This window comes from Aegilops tauschii, chromosome 5, assembly GCF_002575655.3.
Source record: "Aegilops tauschii subsp. strangulata cultivar AL8/78 chromosome 5, Aet v6.0, whole genome shotgun sequence".
Classification (NCBI taxonomy): domain Eukaryota; kingdom Viridiplantae; phylum Streptophyta; class Magnoliopsida; order Poales; family Poaceae; genus Aegilops; species Aegilops tauschii.
Window position 1 is genome coordinate 373,956,036 of NC_053039.3, and position 6,670 is coordinate 373,962,705.

Here is a 6,670-nt window from a genome sequence, read left to right on the forward strand (position 1 = left end):
CCCTGATGTGTTCTCAGTGTGAGATATTCTTAAATATTATATAAAAAATCATATTTCAATTTTAGGGCATTTGGAGAACTTTTATTTTTGGGGTATTTTTCATTGCATGAATAATTCAGAAAACAGACAGAAAATAATATTTTTGCTTTATTTAATCTAAATAACAAAAAGTAAAAGGAGGGTACAAAAAATTGTGCTTTCTAACTTCATCCATCTCATGCTCATCAAAAGGAATCCACTAACAAGGTTGATCAAGTCTTGTTAACAAACTCATTCCGAATAACATGAAACCGGAGAATTTTCGAATAACACTAAGTTACCTCAACGGGGATATGCACATCCCCAACAATAAGAATATCATATTTCTTCTTGACAGTAGGAAGAGGAAATTCAAAACCTCCAATAATAATCGATGGAATTTTTCCAATAGAATTGATACTGTGGACTTGAGGTTGTTTCCTCGGAAAGTGTACCGCATGCTCATTACCATTAACATGAAAAGTGACATTTCCTTTGTTGCAATCCATAATAGCCCCTGCAGTATTAAAAAAGGGTCTACCAAGGATAATCTACATACTATCATCCTCGCGAATATTAAGAATAACAAAGTCCATTAAAATAGTAACGTTTGCAACCACAACAGGCACATCCTCACAAATACCGACAGGTATAGCAGTTGATTTATCGGCCAATTGCAAAGATATTTCAGTAGGTGTCAACTTATTCAAATCAAGTCTACGATATAAAGAGAGAGGTATAACACTAACACCGGCTCCAAGATCACATAAAGCAGTTTTAACATAGTTTCTTTTAATGGAGCATGGTATAGTTGGTACTCCTGGATCTCCTAGTTTCTTAGGTATTCCACCCTTAAAAGTATAATTAGCAAGCATGGTGGAAATTTCAGCTTCTGGTATCTTTCTTTTGTTTGTAACAATATCTTTCATATACTTAGCGTAAGGATTCATTTTAAGCATATCAGTCAAACACATACGCAAAAAGATAGGTCTAATCATTTCAGCAAAGCGCTCAAAATCCTCATCATCCTTTTTCTTGGATGGTTTCGGAGGAAAAGGCATGGGTTTCTGAACCCATGGTTCTCTTTCTTTACTGTGCTTCCTAGCAACGAAGTCTCTCTTATCATAATGTTGATTCTTTGATTGTGGGTTATCAAGATCAACAACAGGTTAAATCTCTACATTATTGTCATTGCTAGGTTGAGCATCAACATGAACATCATCATTAACATTATCACTAGGTTCATGTTCATCACCAGATTGTGTTTTAGCATCTGAAATAGAAATATCATTGGGATTCTCAGGTGTGTCAACAATAGGTTCACTAGAAGCATGCAAAGTCCTATCATTTTTATTTTTCTTCCTCTTAGAAGGACTAGGTGCATCAACATTAGTTCTCTGAGAATCTTGCTCAATTCTCTTAGGGTGGCCCTCAGGATACAAAGGTTCCTGAGTCATTTTACCCCCTCTAGTCATAAATCTAACAACATTATCATTTTTCTTGTTATTCAATTCATTGAGTAAATCATTTTGAGCTTTAAGCACTTGTTCTACTTGAGTGGTAACCATAGAAGCGTGTTTACTAATAAGTTTAAGTTCACCTTTAACTCTAGACATATAATCACTCAAGTGTTCAATCATATAAGCATTATGTTTCAATTGTCTACCAACATAAGCATTGAAGTTTTCTTGTTTAACCATAAAGTCATCAAACTCATCCAAGCTTTGGCTAGCAAACTTAGTAGAAGGAATTTCAGCTTTATCATATCTATAGAGAGAATTTACCCTTACTACCTATGTCGGGTTATCAAGACCATGTATTTCTTCAATAGGTGGTAAATTCTTAACATCTTCAGCTTTAATACCCTTTTCTTTCATAGATTTCTTTGCCTCTTGCATATCTTCAGGACTGAGAAATAGAATACCCCTTTTGTTCGGAGTTGGCTTAGGAGTTGGTTCAGGAAGTGTCCAACTATTTTCATTACTCAACATATTATTCAATAGCAATTCAGCTTGATCAACAGTTCTTTCCCTGAAAACACAACCAGCACAACTATCCAGGTGGTCTCTGGAAGCATCAGTTAGTCCATTATAAAAGATATCAAGTATTTCATTTTTCTTGAGAGGATGATCAGGCAAAGCATTAAGTAATTGGAGAAGCCTCCCCCAAGCTTGTGGGAGACTCTCTTCTTCAATTTGCACAAAATTATATATTTCCCTTAAGGCAGCTTGTTTCTTATGAGCGGGGAAATATTTAGCAAAGAAGTAATAAATCATATCCTGGGGACTACGCACACAACCAGGATCAAGAGAATTAAACCATGTTTTAGCATCACCCTTTAATGAGAATGGAAATAACTTAAGGATATAGTAGTAACGAATTTTTTCCTCATGAGTGAATAGGGTGGCTATATCATTTAATTTAGTAAGATGTGCCACAATAGTTCCAGATTCATAGCCATAGAAAGAATCAGATTCAACCAAAGTAATTATCCAGGATCGACAGAGAAATCATAATCTTATCGGTAATACAGATAGGTGAAGTAGCAAAAGCAGGGTCATATTTCATTCTAGCATTCAAAGATTTTTCTTTTAGCTTAGCTAATAATTTCTTAAGATCATATCTATCATTGCAAGCAAGAAAATCTCTAGCAGTTTCTTCAGCCATAACATAACCCTCAGGCACAACAGGCAATTCATATCTAGGGGGAGAATCTTCATCATGACTTTCATCAATATTATCAGTTTCAATAATTTCATTCTCTCTAGCCCTAGCAAGTTGTTCATCAAGAAATTCACCTAGTGGCACAGTATTATCAAGCATAGAAGTAGTTACATCATAAGTATCATGCATAGCAGAAGTGGCATCATCAATAACATGCGACATATCAGAATTAATAGCAGAAGCAGGTTTAGGTGTCGCAAGTTTACTCAAAACAGAAGGCGAATCAAGTGCAGAGCTAGATGGCAGTTCCTTACCTCCCCTCGTAGTTGAGAGATAATTTTTGGTTTTCTCGTCTTCCAAGTTCCTCACAGTGATCAGCAGATATAAATCCCAAGTGACTCAAAGAATAGAGCTATGCTCCCCGGCAACCGTGCCAAAAAATAGTCTTGATAACCCACAAGTATAGGGGATCGCAACAGTTTTCGAGGGTAGAGTATTCAACCCAAATTTATTGATTCGACACAAGGGGAGCCAAAGAATATTCTCAAGTATTAGCAGTTGAGTTGTCAATTCAACCACATTTGGATAACTTACTATCTGCAGCAAAGTATTTAGTAGCAAAGTAGTATGGAAGTAACGGTAACGGTGGCAAAAGTAACGGTAGCAGTTTTGTAGTAATTGTAACAGTGGCAACGGAAAAGTAACTAAGCAAAGATCAATATCTGAAAAGCTCGTAGGCATTGGATCAGTGATGGATAATTATGTCGGATTCGATTCTTCATGCAACAGTTATAACATAGGGTGACACAGAACTAGCTCCAATTCATCAATGTAATGTAGGCATGTATTCCGAATATAGTCATACGTGCTTATGGAAAAGAACTTGCATGACATCTTTTGTCCTACCCTCCCGTGGCAGCGGGGTCCTATTGGAAACTAAGGGATATTAAGGCCTCCTTTTAATAGAGTACCAGACCAAAGCATTAACACTTAGTGAATACATGAACTCCTCAAACTACGGTCATCACTGGAAGTGGTCCCTAATATTGTCACTTCGGGGTTACCGGATCATAACACATAGTAGGTGACTATTGACTTGCAAGATAGGATCAAGAACTCACATATATTCATGAAAACCTAATAGGTTCAGATCTGAAATCATGGCACTCGGGCCCTAGTGACAAGCATTAAGCATAGCAAAGTCATAGCATCATCAATCTCAGAACATAGTGGATACTAGGGATCAAACCCTAACAAAACTAACTCGATTACATGATAAATCTCATCCAACCCATCACCGTCCAGCAAGCCTACAATGGAATTACTCATGCACGTCGGTGAGCATCATGAAATTGGTGATGGAGGAAGGTTGATGATGATGACGGCGACTGATTCCCCTCTCTGGAGCCCCGAAGGGACTCCAGATCAGCCCTCCCGAGATAGATTAGGGCTTGGCGGCGGCTCAATATCGTAAAACACGATGAATCCTTCTCTCTGATTTTTTCTCCCCGAACATGAATATATAGAGTTGGAGTTGTGGTCCGTGGAGCACGAGGGGGCCCACGAGGCAGGGGGGCCTGCCCAGGGGGAGGCGCGCCCCCACCCTCGTGGACAGGGTGTGGGCCCCCTGGTCTTGATTCTTTCACCAGTATTTTTTGTAAATTCCAAAAATATTCTCCGTGAAGTTTCAGGTCATTCCGAGAACTTTTATTTCTGCACAAAAATAACACCATGGCAATTCTCCTGAAAACAGCGTTAGTCCGGGTTAGTTCCATTCAAATCATGCAAGTTAGAGTCCAAAACAAGGGCAAAAGTGTTTGGAAAAGTAGATACGATGGAGACGTATCATGACCTTGCTTTTATTGCAATCAATAACAGCCCTTGCAGTGTTCAAGAAGGGTCTACCAAGGATAATCGACATGTTGTCGTCCTCAGGCATCTCAAGTATAACAAAGTCAGTCAAATTAGTAACATTAGCAACAACAACGGGCACATCCTCACAGATACCGATAGGTATGGCAGTTGACTTGTCAGCCATTTGCAAAGATATTTCAGTAGGTGTGAGTTTATTCAAGTCAAGTCTTTTATATAAAGAGAAAGGCATAACACTAACACCAGCTCCTAAATCACACAAAGCAGTTTTCACATAATTCTTTTTGATAGAGCAAGGTATAGCTGGTATTCCCGGATCTCGAAGTTTTTTAGGTACTCCATCCTTGAAAGTATAATTAGCAAGCATAGTGGAGATTTTAGCTTCCGGTATTTTTCTCTTATTTGTGATGATGTCTTTCATATACTTTGCATAAGGAGGCATTTTCAAGATATCAGTCAAGCGAGTACGCAAAAAGGCTGGCCTTAGCATTTCAGCAAAGTGTTCAAATTCTTCATCATCATTCTTTTTAGTTGACTTGGGTGGAAAAGGCATAGGTTTTTGAACCTACAGTTCTCTTTCTTTACCGTGTTTTCTAGCAATGAAGTCTCTTTTATCATATCTTTTATTCTTAGGTTGTGGGTTATCAAGATCAACAGGTGGTTCTATCTCAACATCATTATCTGGTTCTTTTTCATTAGGTTGAGCATCTTCATGAACACCAGCATTATCTTTTTCATTATCACTGGGTGGATGTTCATTACCAGATTGAGTTTCAGCATCTGAGATAAAAGTTTCATTTTCATTATCAGGAGGTTTTTCTATTTCAGTTTCACTAGAAGTGTGCAAAGTTCTATCATTTTTCTTCTTATTTTTCTTTTTAGAAGGACTAGGTGCACCAATGTTATTTCTTTGTGAGTCTTGTTCAATTCTTTTTGGGTGTCCCTCAGGATAAAGTGGTTCCTGAGTAATCTTACCTCCTCTAGTTGCAACTCTAACAGCAAAGTCATGCATATTATTATTCATTTCATCAAGTAATTCTCTTTGTGATTTAGCAACTTGTTCTAGTTGAGTTTGTACCATAGAAGCATGTTTTCCAACACCTCTAACATCATTTGATATTCTAAATAACAAGTCACTCAAGCGAGCAATCATATCAGAATTATATTTCAATTGTTTCATAACATTTGCATTGAAGTGATCTTGTTTCCTAATGTAGGTTTCAAACTCATAAAGGCATTGACTAGGATGCATATTGTGAGGATTATCATTATCATTGAACTTCATTAGAGAATTTACCTCTACCACCTTAGGCATTGGTGGTGTATTAAGCCCATGTATTTCTTCAATAGGAGGTAAATTTTTAACATCCTCAGCTTTAATACCTTTTCCCTTCATAGATTTCTTTGCCTCTTGCATATCTTCAGCACTGAGATATAATATACCCCTCTTCTTCGGAGTGGGTTTAGGCGGTGGTTCAGGAAGTCCAATCATCATAATTTTTCAATATGTTATTTAATTATTCTTCAGCTTGAGCAATAGTCTGTTCCCTGAAAACACAACCAACACAACTATCTAGGAAGTCCCTAGAAACATCGGTTAGTTCATTATAGAAGATATCAAGTATTTCTTTTTCCTTAAGAGGATGATCAGGCAAAGCATTAAGTAACTGGAAAAGCCTCCCCCAAGCTTCTGGGAGACTCTCTTCTTTAGTTCGCACAAAGTTAAATATTTCCTGTAAGGCAGCTTGTTTCTTATGAGCAGGAAAATATTTTCCAGAGAAGTAATAAATCATATCCTGGGGACTACGCACACAACCAGGAGTAAGAGTATTGTACCAGGCTTTAGCATCACCCTTTAATGAGAAAGGAAATAATTTTAGAATGAAGTAATAGCGGGTTTTCTCATCACGAGTAAAAAGGGTGGCTATATCATTCAACTTAGTAAGATGTGCCACAACAGTTTCAGTTTCATAACCATGGAAAGGATCAGATTCAACCAAAGTAATTAACTCTGGGTCGACAGAGAATTCATAATACTTGTCATCAATAAAGATAGGTGAAGTAGCAAACTTAGGATCACATTTCATTCTAGCATTCAGAGATTTTTCTTTATACT